At 38.3% G+C, this 26,958-nt stretch overlaps 1 protein-coding gene and 1 non-coding gene across 2 annotated transcripts in view; both read right to left on the bottom strand.

Moving 5' to 3' along the window:
- Lin52 (lin-52 DREAM MuvB core complex component) overlaps positions 1-26,958 on the bottom strand; it is a 109,412-nt gene that overhangs the window by 44,117 nt on the left and 38,337 nt on the right. The window lies entirely within an intron of this gene.
- LOC125363699 lies at positions 9,490-9,622 on the bottom strand. Its single transcript, XR_007213292.1, has one exon. It is a non-coding gene; the product is annotated as a small nucleolar RNA SNORA9 (small nucleolar RNA).

The following is a 26,958-nucleotide window of genomic DNA, read 5'->3' as shown; positions in this document are numbered from 1 at the left end:
TTTTTTGTGCAGACTGGCTTTGAACTGCAGTCCTCAGATTTCAGCCTCTTGAGTAGCTAGGATTACAGGCACAAGCCATCGTCACCCCACAACAACTTAATACTCATTATTAAATTGGTCAATTATAGATGATACATAAACAATGGTTAGTCCAAATAGCAAATACTGAGAATTCACATGCAGTTAACAAAACTATTCAGGCTTCATGTTTGTTTTTTGTTATTGCTAACAATGAGCTAAATATGATCTATAACCAGATGATGCCAATTCTTTCCCTACATTAATATGACTTTATCAGGCTTAAAATTGAAAGACAAAGCAAATCTATAATCTTATCTAGAAAAAAATGAAGGCAAATAAAATTGCATCTCAAAACATCAATGTTTATTTCAGTCTTTAGCCCTTTTTGTGCTCAGCTGTACAGTCTCCAATCATCCCTGAAATACAAGTGATTGGTCTCTTCTGGACTCACCAGTTAAGGGGAGGGAACATTTATCTGCCGTCAATTCACGGGACACTAATCTCCTTCCCACTCCTCTGATTACAAGCAAGCAGGATGCTAGAGAAAAGGCCTCAACAGAAGCTTTAAAATAAATAAATAAATAAACCCAGTTCTTTCTGCTCCAGGAATATAGAAAAGACTGGCATTAATACAGGAGAAAGTGATCTGTCTAAACAAAATCCAAAGGAAGAGCAGACCCCACAAGCTAACCTAGATTATTGCTAGCAAGATAGCATACTTGTTAAAAATGTATATTTTAATTTTCTGTATTGCAAAGGACCCCAATTTGCCCAGGGATCTAGCTAAGCTGCCATTTTCTACTACGACAGAGTCTAATCTTTATTTAATGGATTTAGCATCTATCTTTACTAGAGTGGTCTCTAAGGAAAAGGGGAGGGGAGAATGAAGGGGCAGAGAAGAGACAATCTGATCCCCCTCCCCCTTTCATCCATCCAGCGCTCATGTTTGTGTTCAAAATTCAATTACCTCCTTATTGATACTTCACAGAGATATTTAAGCTGCAAACATGAAGCCCTGATTTCCCATGGGGCCATGCCCCTCTCTATTTCACTGCTCTGCTTCCCCCAGGGTGAATTCCTGAGGCGTCCATATTAATAGGTAATCAGTCACAATTCATTTATTAAACAGCTAGCAAGGTTTATCAGCCTGCCCTGATTAGCCCGAAGAAATCACTGAATTCCTAATTTATTTATGGAAATGTAAGTGTCTTTTTAAATTCCATTCAGGAGCTGCAAGAAGTGTTTTAGTTTAGCATACAGAAATCTAACAGGCAACACATGCAGTAAGCAAGCTTTCCAGGAAGAGACACTGCTTGGCACTAGAAGGTAAAGAGCCAGGGACATACACTGCAGAGATTCTTGTGGCCACTGGATTTGGGTCCACATAATCCTTGGATTAGTACTTATTTGATTGCTTTCTGTTTATATAAAGAGTTGGAAATGTTGTCACTAGGCAGCCATTACTATCCACTGTAACAAAAATCAATCTCAGGAATGCTGCTTTTGGATTGGCAGAAAAGTGGCCCTTAATAGAGTGGAATTGAGGACCTCAGTGATTTAAAAGACAATAATTCTTAGCAGAGTTTAAACCAAAACCAGGCTGGAATACAAACCACTAAAATAATACTTTCAAGCATTTGTCTTGGAATAGTAACTAAACTAAACTCTGTTTTAATCTTACATTGCTTTAGACTATAGTAACAAAACAGCTTTGTGTATCATTTCTACAATTTTCCTCAATTAACAATCCACCCCAAGTTGTCCATTACTAATTAAAAGGCCAATACAGATTAAATAAAGCTCTTAGTAGTAACATTAAAACTTATCCTAACTGCCCCAATAGATGCAATTAGAAAAGAAATGTTTTAGGGGCATAAGTAGATCAACACTCTTGCTTCTAATGGGAATTAAAAGAGGTATTTTATTTTAAAATGCTGAAAAACTGAGCTGGGTGCTGGTGGCTCACACCTGTAATCCTAGCTACTCAGGAGGCTGAGATCTGAGGATCTTGGTTGGAAGCCAGCCCAGGCTTCGAAAGTCTATGAGACTCTTATCTACAATAAACTACTCAGAAAAGGCCAGAAGTGGTGGTGCGGCTTTAATGGTAGAGTGCTAGCCTTGAGCACAAAGAGGCTCAGGGATAAGGCCCAGGCCCAGAGTTCAAGCCTCAGGACTGGCAAAGAAAAAAAGAAAAAAGGCAGAGGTATTAAAATATGAAGAATAGAATCAAGAATATATTATCAATGCTTCTCTTTGGTCATCCACTATCAATATCTTCAAATCCCAATCTGATTTCCTCATGGAGCTGCCCAACTCAGCCTATTGAATGCAGTGAAAGACAAACTGTAATCATGAAAAAAATCAGACAATTCCCAATAGAAGAACATTCTACCATATACTGACCAGTACTCTTTAAAACTGTCAAGGTCTTCAAAAACAAGGAAAATCTGAGAAACTGTTAAAGAAATATGACTAGTGGTAATATGGCACTCTGGAAGAAACCTGAACTAGAAAAAGGACATTAAGAAAACCTAAGTATGGATAAATGTACCAGGTTAATAATACTGCTTCCTTTTACAGTTGTCTTGTACATCCAAAACTGAACTATTATGACTAATTTTTATGGAGTTCTAAGAGAAATTTTACTTTTATTCCCCTTGTGCCTGGGGAATGAACTCAGGGCCTAGGTGCTGTTCCTAAGCTTCTAGGCAAGGGTTTTACCACTTTGAGTTGCAATTCCATTTCTTGTTTTCTGTGGTTAACTGGAGATTGGAGTTTCACAGACTAACCTGCCTGGGCTGGCTTCAAATCAGGGTCCTTAAATCTTTGCCTCCTGAGGAGCTAGGATTATAGGCATGAGCCACAAGTGCCCACCTGAGATTTACTTTTGAAAAATCTTTATTGGAATATTGAAAGATAACACATTTATAAGGAAAAGTGTTGATATGTTCATTTGTTTTTATCTAACAGAGATACCAAAAAATGTACTGCATTATTGGTGTATTTAGTTATCAGTTCTAAATGTATTCTCTAAAAGTATCTATTGCCATGTAGAATTTCAATGTCTAATATAGTTAGAATAAATGGGATATCATTCTAAAACATACATGAAAGAGAGAGGGAGAGAGAGAGGAGAAGGAAAAGGAGAGGAGGGAGAAAGGGAGGGGCAAAGGGAGAGGAGGGAAAGAGGGAGAGAGAGACAGAAGGAGAAATACAGGAAGAAAGGTAGGAAGTCAAGCCAGTTTGAATATTAAAACAAACTATAACTAAAAAGTGCATCTGTGAATAGAATCATAACATATTCTCAAACCAGATATAAACACTTTTTAGACTGTCTCAATTTCTCTCCTTGAGTTGAACTGTCAACAAATGATTTGCCTGTGTTCTGGCTAAAGACAAAATACATTCTCAAATCAGAAGCATCAATTCCCTCCCACTCTTAAATTAGTAATTGCATGCATTATGTATTCTGTTAATAATTTCACAGTGAAACATAATAAATTATTCCTTTAAGGTCTAACATCTTCATTTTAAGTATCCAATATATAAAAGTATTTTATATGGCTTGGCTTCTAAATTGCTAGATATGGAAAAGCCAAAACTCAAGCATATCATGGAAGACAGAACGATATATACTAAAATGTCTTAAATTTGATTCACAGCTCTTAGATGAGTCCAGAAATTTGCCAACTATAAAATGAGGTCAATGGTCCAACCTACCCATGGAGCTGTTGTAAGACTTTATAAACTATGCACCAGGGACTCAGAATGTTAGCCGATGAAGCTATGATTATCAATGTTTCTCAGCAAGAACCTGATAATTATAGGCAGAAGATTTGAAGAAATAATTAAACAGTACAAAGACAATACAAAATTAAATATATAGTCCATCAATACAATGCCCTATATAATATGCCCATTTAGTACACAGCAATTATTTCCCACTTACACAAAAGAGAAATTTTAGCACATTAAGTGATTTATTTACCCAAGGTCACTAGCTAATAAAGAGCAAAGTCAAGACTTGGATGTAGTTTTGATTCCAACCAATGATAATTTGTGAAATGGTCCCATTCTGCATAATACATGCATTTTTGCCTGTTGACTAACTGAAAACTCTTCTATGGCATATTACCCTATGTCAAATGCCTTACAAAAAGCTGGGTGCTAAGTGCTCATGCCTGTAAACCTAGCTACAGGAAGCTGAGATCTGGAAGATAATGGCTCAAGGCCAAGCCAGACACCAATGTCCACTAAATTCTACCTCCAAAATAGCCAATACAAAAGGCAGGGCTGGAGATGTAGCTCAAGTGGTAGAGTGCCAGCTTAAGTATGAGGCCTTGAGTTCAAAATCCAATCACACACACACACACAAAGGTTCTTACAACTAACATCCCTATATGCTACCAATTTCAGCAACACCAATTTCTCCTCTAGTATAATAATTTTAAGGTAATTTTAATATTAAAATAGATTAAAGTAGCACTCATTCGTGGTAAAGGACAACAAAAACAAAAACCCAGATCAGTCAACTTTGAATTTTCTTTTAATTTCTGCTCAACTGCATCCTAATGTCCTCATCAATACATTTCACTGACATCTTTGTCCCAAGCAGTTAATCATGATCGTAATCTTGACATATACATAGTCCTAAATACAGGGAAAAATGACACAGCCCAAGTCCACCTTAAATATTCTACCCCAAACATTCCTCTCCCCAAAGTAATACTGTAAACAAACTTCTTACAGACTATCGTTGTTAAGATTTTATGGGAAAATATGTCCTCTATGTTTGTGGGCTTTTACTCTTGTTGGTTCATTCACAATCATAACACATTCATTGAACAACAGAGGTAGAAAATTGTTCTTCCTGATCTACTTATCTTAGCATGTGACTCTTTTTTTACTCTGACTGAAGAAAAAGTTGCTAGGACTCACCCCTCATGTACCCACACTTTAAGAAACTAGACACTTCAAAGAGGAACACTGCCATCTACTGAATCATATTCATCACCATCTTTTCTGGGAACAAAAATTTAATGCTGAGGTTGCTTATATACAATACAAACGTTTAAGGCACAAAAGGGTGTATATGTTAAAAGCTACTAATGACAAAAACACTTCAGAAAGCAATTTCAACTATTCTTCAGCTCCAAATTAGGTTATTTTTATTCCATTACATAAAGATGGGTCAAAAAATGTTTTGCAGGGCTGGGGATATAGCCTAGTGGCAAGAGTGCCTGCCTCAGATACACGAGGCCCTAGGTTCGATTCCCCAGCACCACATATACAGAAAACGGCCAGAAGCGGCGCTCAGGCCCTGAGTCCAAGGCCCAGGACTGGCAAAAAAAAAAAAAAAAAAAAAATGTTTTGCAAACTCACTATGGGGTGGGTTTAATCTTTAACATCCTCTTCTCTTAACTGGTTTGAAAAATACAGATACTTGAGAAATTACTTCCAGGAGCTTCAAATAACAAACTAGCATAGCTACATTTCAGCTGAAGAGTTGACTAGTTATTAGCTCCAATACTGAATGTGTTTCAATTTTTATCTCAGCCACTAGTCTTTAAAAAATTTTAAATTAATTTTTAAAGCATAACACATCTAAAATTATACATATCAGCCAGGCACTGGTGGCTCATGCTTGTAATCCTAGCTACTCAGGAAGCAGAGATCTAAGGATCATGGTTGGAAGCTAGCCTAAGCAGGAAAGTGTGTTAGATTCTTGTTTTGTTTTGGTTTTTTTTTTGGCCAGTCCGAGGCCATGAACTCAGGGCCTGAGCACTGTCCCTGGCTTCTTTTTTGCTCAAGGCTAGCACTCTGCCACTTGAGCCACAGCGCCACTTCTGGCCATTTTCTGTATATGTGGTGCTGAGGAATCGAACCCAGGGCCTCATGTATACGAGGCAAGCACTCTTGCCACTAGGCCATATTCCCAGCCTGTCTGTTAGATTCTTATCTTTAATTAACAACAAAAAAGCTGGAACTAAAGCTGTGACTCAAGTGGTAGAGTGCTAGCCTTGAGCACAAAAACTTAGGGACAGTGACCAGGCCCAAAGTTCAAGCCCCAGGACCATCTCTCTCTCTCTCTCTCTCTCACACACACACACACACACACACAGACAAACAAATCATCAGTATACACAAATATTTCACAAAAATCTCATAATCACATAGCCATGTAACCACCACCTGTAATATACAGAGAACCACTACCCCATTAGCAGTACCCCAAAAGACTCCCTCCTCCCTGAGCCCTCCCAGCCATCATCATAATCTCAGGGGAATAATAATAATAATAAGAATAATAATTATTATTCTTATTCTTATTATTATTATTAGTGGTGCCAGTCTTGGGGCTTGAACTCAAGACCTGGGCACTGTCCTTTAGCTCTTGTGCTCAAGGCTAGTGCTCTGCCACTTGAACCACAGTTCCACTTCCAGATCTTCTGGTAGTTAACTAGAGATATGAGTCTCATGGACTTCCCTGCCTATACTGGCTTTGAACTGTGATCCTCAGATCCCAACCTTTTGAATAGCTAGGATTACAGGTGTGAGCCACCAATGCTCCACCCAGGAACCATTATTTTGTAACACCACAGACTGGCTTTGCTTGCTTTTTGAACTTTATATAAGTGAAATTGTACAATATGTGCTCATTTGTGTCTGACTTCATTCACTTATGAGACTTATTCATGGTGTTGCCTAACATGACCCTTTTTCGCATTTAGGTTACTTTTTAGATAGAATTTCCAGCTTTTTGTCCAGGGTCAGCCTTAGACCATGATACTCAAACCTGCACCACCACATGCAGCTAATTATTACCTTTCTGATGGGAATGGGTTTGCTCTTGTAAAAGTGAGTTGTTACAAAGTGAGGCTACTCATGCTTTGTCTCCTTCATGCATGATTACTTTGTTTTCCACTTTTCTGTCACATTATGATGCCATAAGAGGCTCTCACTCAATTTGGCTGTCTATTTTTTGATTTCCAGCCTCCAGAACTGTGAACTTTTTTTTACCCAGTCTCTGGTATTCTGTTATAGCAACAAAGAACATAACTAACTCAGGTATAATAGTCCAACTTGCAACTGTAAATTGTTCCTAATTAAGAGACGTTGAGATACTTGGAAGGAAGTCCATGGAGGAAAGTTAAGATCAGAGCTGCTGAGGTCATAAGGAGACCTTCCCAGACTTGGATGCAATCCCCTCTGAGGACTATGACTTTGAGCCCAAGGGTCAGCTAGAAGCCTATATTCAGGATGAAAAAGTTTGTATTCCATGTCACTGCACCCAATTTACTAGTAAGTTCCTTCTATCCAGGTTCTTCTTAACATGCTTTTAACCCTAATCAATCCTCTAGCTTCTGGATAGAGATTTTGTTTTGTTTCCCAGTGCCAGGGGTCAAACCAGGTTCTCGCACAGATAGGTCTACCATTGAGCTACAACCCTTAACACTGGGCTTTTTGAGACAGATCTCACTATTTAGCCTGGGTTAACCCATATCACAATCTTTCTCCTTTGCTTCTAGAGTGACAGGATTACAGTTATGAAACAACACATACAACTAACTGGGATTTAATTTCTCAATACAAAGTAGGTTATTTTAATCAGAATTCAAAGGTATTTTTCTACCATAACCACTTTTTTTTTGTCTGACTGCATGAAATGTGCTTTGAAGTAGAGGTTTCAAAAGAAAAAAAAAAACAAGAATATTACAGGAATTGAACAGGATTTTCTATCATAGGAACCCTTCCCTCACGATTTCTTCTATTTATAGTGACAAAGGCCCTTGTCAGTACAGCGAGAATTCCAGGTCTTATCCTCACTCATGTACGGATCAGGCCTGGTGTAGTCTTATCTCATCATGATGTCTCAACTTAAAAGTAAAAAGGAGACAGCTGCCAGAATATTTTAATACCCATGAATTTAGAGAATTGCTCTACGTCAGTCTAATCATTTTGTAGAGTTGTAAAAATATCTGCTACAAAAGTGGTGCTGTAACTATGTGTCCTTATGTAGCTCAGGGTAATAAAACACTGCACAGCTCTGGGTCAAAGTCTGCCAAGCCAGAACTGATATATATCAGAGATGCTATGAATTTTAAAAATTGTTTCTGCTAATCTTTTAAAAAAGATTCTTGTTTGTTTAAATAGAAATTAGCTGTAATAGTAACCAACTGTATCAGTGTTTCAATCATAAGCATGTCTAATAGAAATTTAAAAATCACTATTGCATGTCATAAAGAGGTACACATATAACAAACATGAAAAGACTAAAAAAATCTATATTTTAAATTAAGGGTCTTTGATACTCTGGTGAATCCATTCAACATAGAAGCAGAAATAATCTAAATCACTGCCAGGGTGCAGGTCAAACTCATGTAAGAGGAGACATGCTGTAAAGTGACTACTCTCCTTGTTGCCACTTATGGGCATAACAGAGTAAGCCCAGACAGGCTTCTGAATGGTTTTTCTGGCCAAATCAAGACATAGGATTTGCTTCTCTAAATGCATAATTTCTGGCACATATGTACAAGAATAAACAAAAAATGTTTTTTGTACTATCAAACTAGACTGCTAATAAGAAAAACAGTTAAGAAAAAGGATTTATACATGTTAATCCAATAGCAAATGCTATGCAGATTGTTAGATGTCAAGCTAAATTTTACCATGAGGAAGGAACCAATTTGCCTCTGATGATGAGGAAGATTTGTTTCTTTCATTCCAGTTTAAATACCACTTTTTTTTTTTTTTTTTTTTTTTTTTGGCCAGTCCTGGGGCTTGGACTCTGGGCCTGAGCACTGTCCCTGGCTTCTTTTTGCTCAAGGCTAGCACTCTGCCACTTGAACCACAGCGCCACTTCTGGCCATTTTCTATATATGTGGTGCTGGGGAATTGAACCCAGGGCCTCACGTATATGAGGCAGGCACTCTTACCACTAGGCCATATCCCCAGCCCTAAATACCACTTTTTAAAAGATACTCTGTTCACAGTGAGTCTATTCTGACTTTTCAGGTCTGTGAACTTCTATACTACTCAAGTATTTTTGTTTGTTTGTTTGGTGTGTGTACCAGAACTTGAACTCAGCTTGCTTACTTGGCTCTACCACTTGAGCCAGGTGTCCAGTCCAGCATTTTGTTGGTTAATTAGAGATGGAGTTTTGCAGATTTTTCTGACCAGGCTGGCTTTACACCGTGATCCTCCAGGTCTCTGCCCCCTGATTATTTGAGATTATGGGCATAGCCACAAGTGCCTAGCTTCAAGTGGCTTTTAGCACATGCTTCACATTGCACTATGAACCATTTTTTCACTCATTTCTCTGTTCTCCTAATCAGATTACAGGTGTCTTGAGAGATGCTCAAGGATTTGAGTACCTCAGAACAGATAGGGAATGTCTTTCCAAATAGTGGCAGTGCAATTAAACAAACAAAAACTGTCAGATACAGGGTAAGTTTCTTTTTTTATTCCAATTGTCTGAAATTTCTATAACCTTGCTCGGGATGGAGCAAGACAAGGCCTCAAACCCTTTCAAGACTGTTCTGGCAAGCTCTGTAGGAATGCACAGGGCCACGGCAGACCCAGGCATGCTGGAGGCTTGCTACAGGGTAAGTATTTTTTATGTTTTTTTTTTTGTTTGTTTCTTTTTGGTTGTGGGACTTGAACTCAGGGCCTGGGCACTGGTCCTTGAGCTCTTTTGCTCAAGGCTAGTACTCTTTGAGTCATAGCTCCACTTCTGGTTTTTGATTGGTTAATTGGAGATAAGAGTCTCTCAGGGACTTTTCTGCCCCGGCTGGCTTTGAATCAATCTCAGCCACTTGAGTAGCTAGGATTACAGATAGGAGCCACTGGTGCTGGGCTTTGGTTTTGTTTATATTTGCAGCGCTTGGGATTAAACTTGGGGCCTTGCACATGTACTAGGCATGAGCTCTACTCTTAGTTTTTATTGTTATTATGTCTGTTTTGTTGTTTGTTTGTTTTTGAGCCAATCTCACTGTGTAGTCCAAGCTGCCCTCAAACTTTCTATCCTCCTGCCTTAACATTCTTTGGGAATGCTACTGTGCGAGCCAGGGAAAGTTTTGTGTGTTTTTTTGTCGGTCATGCGGCTTGACCTCTGGGCCTGGGTGCTGTCCCTGAGCTCTTCAGCTCAAGGCTAGCCCTCTACCATTTGAGCTACAGCGGCCTCTTCTGGTTTTCTGGTGATTAACTGGAGATGAGAGTCTCGGACTTTCCTGCCTGGGCTGACTTGATCTGCGATCCTCAGATCTCAGTATTCCTGAGTAGCTAGGATTATAGGCTTGAGTGCCCGGCAGGGCAAGTTTTTATTTTAGTGGTTTTTATAAATACTTAGTTCCAGAAGTACAGAAATTTCTAATTTCCCAAAAGCCTGAATTTCAGATTCTTACTATCATGGACAATGAAAAGTCATTCTTAATGGCTATAGCTTTAAGCTCTAAACCCAGTGGTAATATTTCTTCCTTTTAATTCTTCTGACTTTCCAACTGGGGTAAAAAAACACAAGCTCAAGGCATATGAACTCATACCATACTTTCACCAGTATCATTAAATGCTAAGAACAAAGATAACTTGGTAACAACCAACTTTATAAGAAGTTCATCCTTGATCACATAAGAAATACTTAGATACTTATTGTCATGCAATATAGAAGGAGACAATGCATAAGTTCAAAGACATAATTTCCACAGACAGTGAAGAGGATTTCACTATTGATACTGCCAAGGCAAGAGAGTGTCAAAGATTTAGACAGCACCCATAAATACAATATGAAATAACTACCTGGGTGATGGAAGCTCATGCCTATAGCCACTCAGGAGGCTCGGATCTGGAGGATCAAGGTTCAAGGCCAGCCCAGGCACAAAAGTTCACTAGATTCTATAAATAATCATCAAAAAGAAGGGATGGAATATAACTAAGGAGTAGAGCACCAACGTAACAAGTATAGGCCAGGCTAAAAAACCCCAGTATTGCCCCGGTTCCAAAAGCAGTATGTTAAATCTGAAAGAACAAAATCTGACTTTCTGGAAGATTTCAAAATTTTTAAATTCAAGCATGGAAAGCTACTAATTGACAGCATAACCAATTATGATCGATGCCAGCTTTAAGTCATATTTGCATGATTTTATACCAGGAAATAAAATAAAAAAGACTGCTACTCTTTGTACAGTTCTTCAGAGGGAGTCTATAACTTCATGAAGATTCCTTCTCAGAATACTCTTTCAATTATCTCCCTTATTTTCTCTACTACTTGCCTCTTTGTCCAAGGCTAACTTTGAAATATGACTTTTTCTGTGGTTAAGTTCACTTTATGACCCACAACAGCTCATAATTATTTGTCCATAATTACAGTCACATAACTCACTCAAGTTCAAGTTAGTGTTTCTGTTAATAATTCACTATGCTATGATATAACACTTATTTCAATGGGAAAAATAGTTCAGTTGCTTCTAATTATGTAATGATTTTCATCAAAAGACCAAGTAGGCGATTTAACTTTTTTCAACCATGCTTTCCTGAATTTTAGAGGAAAAATATATGCTTGGGGTTATTACCAACTTACCTCATGAATGTCAAGATCCTACCCTGAAAGCAACAAATAAATTCAGAAGTTCTAGATATTCCTTTTATTTTATTTTTATCTTTTTAGTGCTGGTCCTGGGGCTTGAAATCAAGACCAAGGTGTTGTCCTTGAGCTTTTGTGCTTAAGGCCAGCAGCCTACCTACTTGACTACAGCTTCACTTCAAGCTTTTTTGGGGGCAGTTCTTTGGAAATAGTCTCACAGGCTTTCCTGCCCAGGCTGGCTTTGAACTGTGATCTTCTTATCTCAGCCTCTCTGAATAGCTAGGATTATACTCATGAGCCACCAGTACCCAGCTCAGATACTCATTTTAAAGACACATTTTGTAAGCCTAAAGTTGAATGAGAAATTGTTAGTTACATTTCACATGGGAAGACTCTCAGTTGCTGAGCATACCAACAAAATAGTCCTTTGGCTTCATTCTTCCTTGGAGACTGGGTAATTGAACAGCAAAATAAAATTTGAACAGTTTTAATAAATTAGGGGCTACGAAGTAGCTTCAGGGTAGAGTGCTTTTCTACCCTTTAAAGGCCCTTGATCTCGAGCAATGAAAAAGTAAAAATCAAGTTAGTAATTGCTTTGGCAAATGGTCAACTACATTGCGGAAATGGATTCACTAAATTTCTTTCACTATATTTTCTATATTCATTATATTTCTTTTCATAGTGATATAGAAGAAATACTTAGAAAGGCAGGAAATAGCATCCAAAATCAGGATCATATTCTGTTAAACTACCGGTATTATCACAAAGCTTATAGCAAGATGATCATTTCTATTACAAAGCATTTTACCTATTTTCAATGCTCATTCCACTTGTACTAACTCCAGGGAACAGATGCTTTAGATGAATTCTATAGCATATTCTTTGGAGGCTATGCTCAGACTGTTTCATAATGTTTGGCTTTTTTATACCCTATAGAAATGTATATTTAGGTTAGGGAAAATAAAAGCAGATTCTAAGCCACAGTTTGCTGACCTTTAATTTGGTGTAGTGGTGTCCAATAGTCACATGAAAGCCTTTTGAAATGTTTTAGAAAGGGGAGAAAGGAGTAAGGATAGCAACAGAGAGCTGGAATTGATCGGAATGCCTTGTATTCCTGAGTGGAAATATCTCAGCAATGCCCCCACCCCTGTACAATTAATGTATACAAATATGAAAAGAAAATGGACAAACAGGTGGTAGTGGTGACCCCTGGAAAATTCACTTTCACTTTATATTCTTTCACATTATTCAAAAAATGTTATAAAGACCTTGTATTATTTGCATAGGTTTAAAATATTCTTTTTTAATAGCCCAGAACCATCTCTGCAGTGGTTCTTCTCAAAACACTAAGACCCTTCTCTGTTTTATTGTCCATAATGAAAAAGTAGTGATTCTTTTTATTACTTAAAGCCATTGTAACATTCCACAGACAGCTTTTGTTAATGAATTGCCAAAGTGAGCAGGAGAGAAAATATTCACACAACAGCATTATGAAACTGAAAGTGAAAAAAAAAAAAAGGCCCACTTCAAATAGGGCCTTGGACAAGACAATCCACAAGTGCCAACCAGCTCTAGGGCTGGAAAGATCTCAGGAGAGCCATTGCATTTCAATTACCATCACTAACATTACTTATTATTTGGCCTGTTCCAGTCCCTCAGGAAGGCAGCCTGTGATGATAATATCCAGCCTCTTCTTGTAAAACAATTCATTAGGCAAAGCAGAACAGCTGGGGCAGCCACGTGCGAGTTCTTAAAGCACCGCCCCACTGGGACCTCTGGCCCAGATTTCCCTTTCGAGAGGGACAGCCACCACCCCTCTGGCAGCTGTAGAGTCCTCCAGGGACACTTCAAGTTTAATCAGTAAGTCCTGCACTGCAGAGGGCCATTTGCTTTCTAACATAAACTAATGGCACTCCAGCTTTCAGCAGGTTACACCAGACATCAGATAAGAGGCTTTAGGGTATTTTTATCTTGTTCTAAAGCTCGAGTTAATGAGGCAGCAAAAGATATTGTCATAGAGCCCAGTGTAGCTATATTATCCAATAAACAGACTCTTTCCAAGACAGGTTTAATATGGATCGAGGAGGTAAAGGCTGGCTTAATATTGATCCTATTGGGAGGATGAGAATGCATTCACCGTAAGTAGAACAAAATCATGCACATTCTACAGTACACAAAGTACTACAAAAAAGGTAAGGAATTGCCTTAAAGGACTGAGAGTAAAATGCTGATTTTTGCCATTTTAAACAGCATAACCAATTCAGTTAGCACTTTGAGCTAAGTTTTAAAAACTGCTTCTAAACAAAGCTATCCATTTTCATGCATTTTGTTGAAGTGTTCTTGGGAGTTAGTTTTACTGCCAATTAAAATACTCATGATTAAAGTAGCTTTATATTGGGCTGGGGGCACAGCTCAAGTGGTAAAAGTACTAGCCTACAAAGCACAAGGTCCTGAATTCAAACCCAGTACCACCAAAAAGAGCTTTAGGCCAATTATATTACATGATAAATGTTATATGTATAATGTTATAAAATCAGTAACAGTTTTTTTGTTTTGTTTTTTGCCAGTCCTGGGGCTTGAACTCAGGGCCTGAGCACTATCCCTGGCTTCTTTTTGCTCAAGGTTAGCACTCTACCACATGAGCCACAGCGCCACTTCCGGCTTTTTCTATATATGTGGTGCTGAGGAATTGAACCCAGGGCTTCATGTATACAAGGTGAGCACTTTGCCTCTAGGCCATATTCCCAGCCCCAGTAATGTTTTTTTAAAAAAAGAAAAGAAAGGGAAGGGAAGAAGAATGGGTTAGGGAAGAGAAAAAGTCAAGGGAAAATGGAAGGGGAAGGAAAGAAAAAAGTAAAGAAAAGAGAAAACCTGCAAGATTCCTTAAAATGACATGTTTAGGGGCCTGAAGATATAGCTCAGGAGGAGAGCATTTGCCTACTGTGCCCCTGAATTCAACCCCCAGCACAGATTTAAAAAACAAAACAAAACCCAAGGCACACTGGGCGTGCTTTCAGCCATTAATAGAATACCAAACATGCTTAATATGGTTTTTAAAAAACACAAGATAATCAATAAATTAAGTCCACGTCCCCGACATTGAGGCCACACAGGCATCTTGAAAATCACTAATTCTAGGCTTTTTCAACATAACCACTGCCTCAAACCCTCAAAAACCACTGCTTGAATCCTGCTCTTACATGGCTCAGTGCCCTGCTGTTGCAGAAAATGCTGGCCATTTTTCTCAACATCCACTCTCCTCTTCCTTCTTATTAATATTATGGCCAATATTATGACCTAGAGCAAATGATTATATTTTTCTGTAGCTAGGTCAGTCCAGCTGACTGGTTTTGTAAGACTTCTGAAAAGGCTACATGAAGGAAAAAGAGCCAGATACATGAGAGCCGTTTATTTCTTGCACTTCTCCCACTTCACATTTTTTTACCTACAACTCAGATGCAATGGCTACAGACCCAGCATCCATAAGGATAAAGCTATGCACTACAAAAGTAAACTGACAAGACATGACTTAGTTCTTGATGACACTGAAGAGGTGTCCTACACACTTCATTCAGCCTGTCTGCTTCTTGCTTTCTTGTGAGGTGGGGGAGGGAATCTACCCAGGTAAGCCATTAGCATTTAGTTTTCCTACCATTAGAGGTTCTATCTACATCCTTCCAATTAATGGACCTGATATCACAATCTTCTTATCTATAACCTTAATTGCAGTTATTCATTTCAAAAATGACTGAACAACATCTTAGCAAATGAACCTGATATTTCAAACCACATGTCCTAGGTTCCTCCCAAAACAGTATTCTCCTATTTTACAGGGGCTTAAAATCTGGACTTTATCTTGACTCTTTTTGTCTCTCTAATAGATAACAATTTCTTAATCCATTTTTCCTCCCTCAAATCTTAATCCCACCCCCTTTTGCATTCACAGAGTGACTTTAATAATCTACAGAGCCTTCAATTTTCTCCAGGAACTGCCTCAGGTTTTAGGAAATGATTCCTCCTCAGGCTGGTTTTTCAGGCTTTCCATAATCTAGCTCCTTCTTACTTTTCTCATCACACTTTTTAGTATTCTAACTGATCCATACCCCCAAAATTGCTTTTCACTTGAAGTGTATTCATTCCTCCCACATGCAAATACTAGCTATGAAGCTCTACTTCAAGCTGTATCTCTTTTAAAAGGTGTCCCCTCAAGCCTTTATCTCACTATTTCCTCCTTAAGAATTTGCAAAACATGGGCCCAGCAAGAGAGAACGGTGTGTGGTGAACATGGTGTGAGAAAGGCCAGACAGGGCAGAGCTAAAAAGGCCACATTAAAGGTTTTGGCTTTATCCTAAGAGCAATGGGAAGCCATTGATCTACTGTGAGGGGGAAGGGAATGAGATCATACATCAGTTTGTTTAAAAAATATTACTCCAACCGTAGAATGGAGTAGATATTGGAGAAAAGATCAATTTTACTAATTTGGTTAAGAGAAAGGGAGAAGAAGCTATGAGAAAGCCAGCTTATTGTACTGGGAAAAGTTGAAGCTCAATATTCTAGAGGAAAACTAGTTATCTGAGTACATTTATGTTCACTGTAGGAAAAAAGTGGTAAATACTAGTGGAAAGTGATAGTGGGCACTAATGTTCTCCTACCAACAATGCTATGACATTTTGAATGCTGGAACTTTCACTGGATGAATCTTGGGCCTAATGAAAAAGCTCTATCATTACTTAGGAACCATCAAGGATGTCTCAGGGGACAGGATATTTAAAACAATGTTGTTTTTCCTTGGAATGTGACAATATTATTACATAGGAAACTCCTTGTTCTTTTTGTCTTCTTTTTTCTTTGTTCTGCAGTACTAGGATGTGGACTCAAGTCATACACTTGCTAGATAGGTGCTCTACCACTTAAGCCTTGTATCTAGTCCCTGAAATCTGTCTCTGAGAAAATATTTAGGGATAAAGTAGGATTTATTTCCAATGGTCACAGAGGAAAGAAATAACACTTGCATGAATGCACACTGTAGAAAGAGGAGTTACTGTGTACTTAAATTTTTTTTTTAACAAAACAAATTGTGAGAGAGAGGAACAGTATTACTGGTATGTCTTAAGTTAGTGAGGAGGGCTTCTCTTCTGACCTATTTGTGGCACTGGCATTCATTTGTTTCCTTGACAGTTTGAAATAACTTTTTTTTAAAAGTCTATAATTGTGAGAACCCTGGTATCTGACAAAGAAAAATATCATATGATGATTTTCACTTAAGCATCAGCCCTTCCACAAGTAGTTAGCAGATCAATACCACAGCCCTCCTATACATTTAAACCTGGCTCTTCATTGTTTCTATTCTCTGCCTGCTGGAAGAGGGCTGAAGAGTGCCTGTAGTGGTTCAATCCAGACATACTTGACCAAATCCTTCCCAGCACCCCTTATTTGTTAATCCTTTAATACAAGATTATCCAATCCTGCTGCAGAACAGTTCAAAGACTAGTGGGATGCTGGGTGCTGTTGGCTCACACCTGTAATTATAACTACTAAGGAGACTGAGGATCACGGTTCAAAGCCAGCCTGGGCAGGAAAGTCTGTGAGACTCTTATCTCCACTTAACCACCAGAAAATCAAAAGTGGTGCTGTGGCTTAAAGTGGTAGAGCACTAGCCTTGAGCAAAAGAGCTCAAAGACAGAGCCCTGGCCCTGAGTTTAAGTCTCACAACTGACTAAGTAAAAATAGATTAGTCAGTACACAAATAAGTAATCAAATTGTACTTAGTGTGTTGTTCCTTGTAAATGACATTTTCTTCCAACACTGAGACTGTGGCTAATTAAATCCCTATTTTTCTTGAACTTGACAGCTGACAGCAGCAAATAACCAAAAACTGTTTTCCCTCAACCAGGAGAAAAAGAAAAAGCTTCCCTATGAGGCTACAGCACTATACTTCCTCCCCTACCACAGTATTTACTGGGGGACGGTGGGGGAAGAGATATTCTTTGTGATAAGTTTTTCAACCTGAAAGTTGATTTTCATAGTCAGAACCAACTCTTCTTTTGAGTACATATACAAGTAAAAGTTTTTAATTTGGTCCAAACTTGCTGGGCTTATAATCATATTACATAAAACTCAAAAAAGAAAAAAAAGCCTATAACAAAAATGGATGTCAGGCTCTTCCTAAAAACCAGAAAAGGTAACAGTTATAGAACCAAGTTAAGAAGGTTAACTTGAGGTTTTGACTTTTATAGGTAACTGTGTTTGTTACATAGGACATACTAAGTCATACAGTAGAATTAGGTAACAATGTCATTTCACAAGCTTACACTATGAAGAATGATACTGGCATAATAGGGGAGAAAATAATAATAAAAAAGGGGGTGGGCAAGCAAGGGAAGTCCCTTGTTCCGAAGGAGCTTGAGTAGATTATTCCTCTTACCCCTTAACTGAGTAAGAACAAACTCTACTAAAGCTAAAGGAGATATAAAAATTAAAACTCCAAAATTTCCACCATAGCTTCAGGAAAAAAGCCAAACAATTCTATATCTTCTTTATTCTTCTCACTCCCATCTACTATACATTTCTTTGGCCATTTCTCCTTCTCCTTCTTCTCCTTCTTGTCATCAAAGAAAGCCAAAGAAAGAAGTTAAAGGTATGGTAAAATCAACTAAATAACTCTATATTACATGAACTTGTATTTATGATGTGTCTTATTCTCTATTTGTACTATACCTACTACCTTTTTAAACTACCCCATAGATGGTTCAGCATATGCAAGGTCAGTTTTGACTGCTGAGGGACCTGTTTAAGTATCAAAGCAAAGTATCTGTGTTTGCTGTTCTGTCTCTTTCTACCTTCTCTTCTTCTTCCTCTTCTTCTTATTGGGGTCCTTTTTGTTTTGTTTTTGCTAGTTGTAGGGCTTGAACTCCAGAACACAGAGCCAATTCTGGTTTTCTGGTGATTAATTGCAGGTAAGAGACTCATGGCCTTTCCTTCCTTCGCTGGCTTTGAACCACAATCCTCAGATCTCATCCTCCTGAGTAGCTAGAATTACAGGTGTGAGCCACCCTGCCTGGCTTGTCCTCTTTCAAAGGCGCTTCTCTTGCTATAGTTTCTTTCAAAATTGCTGTAAGGGGGGAAAAAAACATTTATGTGGTCTTAAAGGGCCTTTTAAAAACAGGTATGTATCTTCAACTGCCTTATTCATGTTTAATAGTTACCTGCAAACCACTTTACACAGTTGGGAAAAGCTAGTAATGGTTGAGAATTAAGACATGCCACATATAGTTTTCCTCTTAACTATAGCTGGACCCACTCTAGAAGAAATCAGTGTTCTGAAAGAGAAGCTTTTGTTTTAAGAAAAGGAAAGTGATAATAAATAAATAAACAAATAAGATCCAGCTGTATTTAACAAAAGTATAGGAAACAGAAATTATCTTAAAGGTATAAAAACAGAGCTAAAGATCCTCTCTTACATCTAATATTCAGTACAAGTTGCACTTCCACTTAGAAAATGGACATTGCCTGTCCAAAGTTCTACTTCCAACAGTTATCCCAGTATATCATATGACTGTAAACAAGCAAACAAATAAACAAGGCCAAGGTCAAGTATCAATTCCTATCGCTGTCAACCCTACCTAATCTCCTAGCAAGCTAATGCAAATCAAAGCAAATACTTTGGTGCTTAGGTAGGTAGTGCAAAGCCTGTACCTTTCCCAAGAGAGACCTGTAAAACAGGACAGTCACTGACAGCAGTACAATTACTGACACAGATACAGACTTTATGGACATGTTTATCTCTGCTGTAAATCCACACTCTCTCTCCACTCCGATTCACGAGTCATAAAGAAATTGCAGATAATGAAAAAGTTGGGGAAATTTACAGCATGTCGGAAACCTCAGACAGCCAGAAGAAATTAAAGAGCTGACTAGGGATAAATCACACAGGTACAATTAAAACTTCCCACATTCCTCTTCATTTCTAAACTGAGGCACAATCCAAGGGAGCTGATGAAAAGTTGAGGTCATGACTCCTCAAGATGTAATCATTTCTTAACTAACTGCATGTTAAAAATTAGCCAATTCATGGGTCATGTGTAAATGCTGCTTTCCTGCTGCTATCCAGACTGCCACATCTCTACTAGAAGCACCCACATAGCAATTCTACCTGTAAACAGGCCGATTTGCAACAAGCAATAAATGGAAAGGTGATGCTCCTTTCCCTGCCATCTCCATAGGTGCAGGACATCTTTTACCATTGCCACTGTGGGCTGAGTATTAAAATGAGAAAGTGGAGCTACAATGGGTAAATGAAATTGGAGGTTTCTTGTTCCCCAATAAATAATCATTCTGAAGGTTTCATTTGATGCCTTTTCAACATTCCAAAAGAGATTTTAAGGGACTGTTATGCTTGATACTAGAATAAGAATCACTTCTAGTACCACTTGCTTTTCAATAGTAGACTGAGGTAATGGTTCATACTCCTACCATCTCTTAAAAAGTTAATTAATGTGTGACTCTGTTACAATAAAGTAGGTTAGAAAATTTCCCAAAAATTAGTGCCTATTTTTATTTCTTTCATTGCTTTTTCTTTATTTTTTTTAATCTTCTTTGTTTTTTAAAAATTTTTGTGCTGAAACTGAAGCTTGAACTAAGGGCGTGGGTGTGGTGGTAAAATGGAGATAAGAGTCTCACAAGACTGCCTTTGAACCTTTACCCTCAGATCTCAGTCTCTGGAGTAGATAAGATTACAGGTGAGCCACTGGCGCCCGGGGAATGCCTATTTCTTAAATAGTTTAAGTGTTCCCCATTACTGAAAACTAGAAGAAAGTTAATTTTGGGTCCTTCTATTCTATAGTGCTTAAAAAAAAATCCCATGTGGAGAAAAAAAGGGAAGATTCCAACCATGTGTTCTCTACATCTACCCTAACTTACTTAGATACAAAGACGGTTTTAAAAATTACTTATGAGGTCCTCCTGGAAAGCAGAAATGCAATAACATAAATTTTTATTGCTAACTTCGACATAACTGAACCAAACCAAGAGTGTTAGAAAGTTATACACAAGTCAATACTAATCATTGTGCATCTGCTATACGATGACTCTTCACCCAAATTAGCTTTAATATGATTCTAAAATTCTGAGGCTCTTAAGAAATGACGATATGGAGGATGTATTGGACATGGCTTCGATTTTGTTCCTATTTGACTCCTTGATAATTTGAAGTCCATTTTACACTTCAGAGAACCCAAATGTCATTTTCATTTTATATATTAAGATTGTATTCTCTATAGAATAAAAGCATTTTTTTAATTCTCTAAGGAAATATTGAGTTTCAACCAAGACAATTACTACTACAAAAAAAAATCACTACTACACACCTAGTGCATGGTTCTTGTCCATTCAATAAGCCTAAGACTTGGTCTCCATTCAACTTTTACTTTTAATGATTACTTTTACTGATAATTACTTTTACTTATAATGATTACTTATAATGATTATGATCCTATCATAGTACCAGACTGGTGTCTAGTATCAATAACAACTGTTAAGCCACTTATTTGCAAGTTCCAAGAGGCAAATCATATTAACCACAAAAATATCTGAGAAGCCAAGAAATAAGTATTTGAATAAAACCCTGTTCCTATCCTGAGGCACCACTACTACCCTGCAGGTGGCTCATGCCTGTAAACCTAGCTATACACAAGGCTGAGATCTGAGGATCATGGTTCCAAGCCAGTCCACATGGGAAAGTCTGTGAGACTCTCATCTCCAATTAATCACAGAAAAAGTGCTAAGTACTACTGTGGTCCAAGGGGTAAGACAAGTGGTAAGAGCACTAGCCTTGAGCAAAAAGGAGCTCAGAGACAGCGCCCAAGCCCCAGAACCAGCCCCCCTCCCAAAAAAAAGAATGCAGAGAACGGATATACATTCAATTGTGCTGAATATAAGATAAGCCTACAGTGGACCTTTATGTTAAGATCAGCACTTAGGCTGGGCACTGGGGGCTTATACCTGTAGTACTAGCTACTCAGGAGGCTGAGAAAGAGGATCTCTGTTCGAAGTCAGCTCAGCCTGGGAAGAAAAGTTCCTGTAAGGTTCTTATCTCCAATTAATTACTCAAAAAAAGAGAAGTGACACTGTGGCTCACAGTGGCAGAGTACTAGCCTTGAGCAAAAGAGCTCAGGGACAGCGCCAGTTCAAGACTAACCCCCCCCCTGCCCCCCCAAAAAAGATAGCACTTGGCCAGGCACTGGTGGCTCACACCTGTGATCGCAGCTATTCAGGAGGCTGAAATCTAAGGATCACAGTTTGAAACCAGCCAGGCAGCAAAGTCTGTGAGGTTCATCTCTATTTAATCACCAAAAAGCCAGAAGTGGGCTATGGCTCAAGTGGTAGAAAGCTAGCCTTGAGGCAAACAAAAAAGCTTAGGAACAGCACCTAGGCTCTGAGTTCAAGACCCAGTACAGGCAAATATCCACACTGCCACTCCAAAAAAAAGTTTCTCTGAGGCCAGGTATGGTGATATGAAACAGTAATACCAGTACTTGGGTGGCTGAGGTTAGATGAGACTGGAGGATCAGGAGTCTACAGCCAGCTCAAAGTAAGGGAGACCCTATCTCAAAACCAAAACCAAAAGGACTGGGTCATAACTTCCTGCACAGGGTTCAATCCTTAGCCCCTTGTACTGTAAAAACAAACAAACAAACAACAACAGCAACAACAAAATCCACCCGCAGTCCTAGCACACAAGAGGGTGAGGTAGAAGGAACACGGTGCATTGAAGACCAACCAGCCTGGGCTACATAGCAAGAATCTGTCTTAAATCACTTTAAGCTGGACATAATTGTACTTGTCTATAATCCCACGTATACGGTGTTTGACTAAGAGATTAATAAATTTTAGGTACTATTGCTTAGTGTGACCTTTATCAGTAGTTTAGCTGTATGGCCTTGCACACCAAAAGGAATTATTAGACTAGGAAACTTCTAAGTTCTTTAGGGTATTAAACTTCTATTATTTAAGACATAGTATTTAATTCATACAACAAGTATTTACTGTGTATCCTATATATCGTGTATGTTTAGGGTACAGTGCTAGGCAACAAGGACTTAGAGAAATAAATAGAGACTGTGACTGATATCATACAACAAACATTCTAGTAGATTAGGCATCATACAAATAATCCTTTGCTGAAAAATTGTGTCAACTACAGCGTGGAAAGGAGTTAAAAGAGCAGGATGAATCTCCTAAGACAGAGAGATTTATGTATGAAGAATGGATAGGAGTTAAGTAGGCAGAAGAAGATGGGTTTTCAAAAGGGGAAAGCAGTCTGGGAAAAGGCCTTTGAAGTAAGAGAAGGTTTATATGACTAGAACTCAGGGCTGGTGAGACAAAGATTATTAGACCATGTGAGATTTCTCATTCCTTTTTAAGGATTTGAAACTTTATGAACACTATTATAAGTAAACACTTGTCTTGTCTATTTACCTTTTAAACCAAACAGCTATAGATCTGTTTAAGGTTGATACACATTCAGATTAACTCATATTAGTACCAAGCATTCAGTTCTACAACTATGCAAGGGGGAAAGACTGAAAACACATAGGTTACAAAACTGACAAATGTTTTCCTAAGGGAAAAAAAAATCCTCTTTGTTTTTGGTTTGTGAGTTTTTGTTTTGTTATTAAGACAGAGTCTCACTATGTAGCCTAGGCTGGCCCTAAACTTGAGATCCTCCTGTCTCCACTTTATAAGTGTTGTGTCATGATTATAGGCATGCACCACCATGCTGCCATACCCAGCAAGAAAATGTGCTTCTTTAATCATTTCTTGTCCTTAATATAACAGATTATCACTCCTTTTGCTCCCTAATTTCTCCTTTAGCAAAGGCAAACTAAAAATAAGAAATGAGGTATCTTTAACTTTCATATTGCTATTTAGTGTGAATTGATCAAGAGTGAAACAATTTTTACTAAGAAACAGCGTATAGAAGAGTTAAAAAATAAGAAACCATGTAACATTTTTTCTTCCTAAAATACTACTAATTTTTTTTAATTTTAAGGTAGCATTTTCCCTATACACAAAATAGAATGTATTCATTGTTGATAATTTGAAAATTTCAGGAAAAAAATTTTTTTTGAGTCAGACCCTCACAATGTAGCCACAGTTGGTCTCAAACTCACAATCTTCTTGTCTCAGTCTCCCAGAAAATTTTAAAGGGGGAAAAAAAAAAACAACCACTTGTGACCATCATTTGTTTTTCATGCTCTCAAATAAAAGAAGAGCTGGGTGCCAATGGCTCATGCTTGTAATCCGTTGGTACTCAGGAGGCTAGGATCTGAGGATCATGGTTCAAGCTAGACCAAGACGGAAAGTCCATGAGACTCTCATCTCCAATTAACCACCAAAAAAGATGGAGTGGAGCTGTGGCACAGGGCAAAGCTTTAGCAAAGAGCTCAGGTACATTGTCTAGGCCCTGAGTTCAAGCCCCAGGACTAGCACCAAAAAAAAAAAAAAAAGGAAGAAACAAAAAACTGATTTTATGTTTTGTCTTTATACTCCTTATATATAATGAGCATAAAGGGTCAATAAATTTTCTTTAATGCTTTAGCATGATTTTTAGTGGCGACATTGCAATTTACTACTATATAGATATGTAATAGTTTACTTGTTTCGTCCCTAAAGGTTAAATGTTCACATCTTTTAGGAATAACCCTAAATGTTATTTCTCTAAATGTAAAATGTTTCACAACAGACTATCATACTTTATTTTTTTATTTGGTGCCAATCCTGGGACTTAAAACTCAGGGCTTGGGCCTATCCCTGAGCTTTTGTGCTTAGGGCTGGAGCTCTACCACTTTAGTCACAGCTCCACATCAAGCTTTTTGAGGGTTAATTGGAGAGAAGAGTTTCACATACTTTCCTGTCCAGGCTGGCTTCAAACCACTATCCTCAGATATCATCCTCCTGAGTAGCTAAGATTATAGGCATGAGCCACCAGCACCCGGCTCTATCATACATTTTACAGAATTATACGGAACAGTACTTTAAACTAACCCATTCAAATTAATTTATACTGTACCTACTCTCCTCTATCCTCTCCCTCCTTCCAAATCAGAATAGAATAAACACCACAAGCATTTTATGACAAAATCCTCTTTGTGTTTAAAACCATTTCAGAGGCAATGTTGGGTTTATGAAATAACTTGACTAATGGATAAAAGATATGAGTGCTTATAAGCCTTAAAGGTAATTTGAGGATTTGTGTATCCTAATTTGCTAACCAATGGAAAAATAAGAAATGATGTCATGCTTTATTTCCCATTTTCATAATACATTTTAAAACAAAATACTTAAGGCTAAATTGACAGTTTCTAATTATGAGAAATAACCTTGATCCCTTCAAAGTGGGATTTCTCGATTTTATACGGTATTACACCTAAACACTAATGTCATACTAAAGACTGAGATGGTAATGCAGAAAACAAAGTAAGATTAAGTTTTAAGTGTATTTGAGAAATGCAAATTTCAGTAGTCCTTAGGGTACTTTTGAATCATATTCCCTGGCTTTTTTTTTTTTTTGGGGGGGGGGGGTCAGTCAGTCAGTTGTGGGGCTTGAACTCTGGGCCTGGACACTGTCCCTGAGTTCTTCAGCTCAAAGCCAATGCTCTACCACTTTGAGCCATAGTACCACTTATAGTTTTCTGGTGGTTATCCAGAGATGAGAGTCTCATGGACTTTCCTGGATGGGCTGGCTTTGAACTGTGATCCTCAGATCAACAGCCTCCTGAGTAGCTAAGATTATAGGTGTAAGCCACCAGCACTCTGGCTTTTTTAGGTTAAAATAATTTGAATTTATATTTTTCTTGATTTACTAGCCATTATGAACAAAATGATGGAAAAACACACAAAAAAGTTCACTTTTACAACTAAAAAAATGGACATTAAGGTATTTTGCCTAACAAGTTAGCAATGCAATGCTTGGCATTCGCATTGATAAAGTGGTAGGAATAACTTTTCTGGAAGACAACTTCATCATGCATTTCCTCGGCAATCCAAGTCCCACAAACTTCTAACTACTTGGAACTTCCAAGTGCTTCATTTCTTGGGTCAATTACTGTTACTTCCATATTTAAATTTCTTAATTTTTTTCAGTAAGCAAAGAATTAGACATCTGTTATACTTATAAAGACCCTAAAGATTTCCTGAATAGCTCTACATACCAGCCCAAATGAAAAAGCTCTAACATGAGAGAAAATTATACAAAACTGTTACTCAATTTATAGGCTTAATGACCTGCTAATACATATAGGGATTTCACAAATCTACTTCTTTAAAAAAGTTTAATTCCGGGCTGGGGATATAGCCTAGTGGCAAGAGTGCCTGCCTCGGATACACGAGGCCCTAGGTTCGATTCCCCAGCACCACATATACAGAAAACGGCCAGAAGCGGCGCTGTGGCTCAAGTGGCAGAGTGCTAGCCTTGAGCGGGAAGAAGCCAGGGACAGTGCTCAGGCCCTGAGTCCAAGGCCCAGGACTGGCCAAAAAAAAAAAAAGTTTAATTCCTTTTTCATTTTTAAATATTTTTATTGTTATAAAGGTGATGTACAGAGGGATTACAGTTTAATAAGCCAGGTAGTGAGTACATTTCTTTCTTTCTTTTTTTTTGCCAGTCCTGGGGCTTGGGCTCGGGGCCTGAGCACTGTCCCTGGCTTCTTTTGCTCAAAGCTAGCACTCTGCCACTGCTGGCTGTCTTCTATATATGTGGTGCTGAGGAATCAAACCTAGGGTTTCATGTATACAAGGCAAGCACTCTTGCCACTAGGCCATACTCCCAACCCCAAGTACATTTCTTTTTAGACAGTGTCACTCCTTCTCTTGCTCTCTCCCACATTTTCCCTCCTGTTCCTACCCACAAGTTGTATAGTTCATTTTAAAAATAGTATCTAGTGAATACCACTTTATTCACCCTTTGTCCTTCCATTTCCCTGCCCCCCTTGCCTGCCCCAAAGACTGATACACAAATCTACTTCTTAAGATGTCCTATTTCACAAGTTCATTTACCTGAGATCAAATAATTTACCATTCACATCTAAAACATTACTCATTGCCTAACTAATATTACTCAACTAGACAAGAACATTGCTTCCATCCTGTTAATAACACTGACCTTTACAAATGACTTATTTCAGAAAGGAAGAAGCTAGAGGTGTGGTAGAATGTCAGCTGTGAGTAAAAAAGCTGAGTAAGGGCACAAGACCCTGAATTCAAGCCCCTGAACCATGAAGGGAGGGAGGGAGGGAAAGACGGAGGGAGGGAAAGAGAGAGGGAGGGAGAGAGGGAGGGGGGAAAACAGGGCACTGGTAGCTCAT

This window comes from Perognathus longimembris, chromosome 14, assembly GCF_023159225.1.
Source record: "Perognathus longimembris pacificus isolate PPM17 chromosome 14, ASM2315922v1, whole genome shotgun sequence".
In the NCBI taxonomy this organism is placed as follows: Eukaryota; Metazoa; Chordata; class Mammalia; order Rodentia; family Heteromyidae; genus Perognathus; species Perognathus longimembris.
Note: the sequence above shows the minus strand (reverse complement) of the source record. Positions and strands in the feature narration are given on the sequence as shown.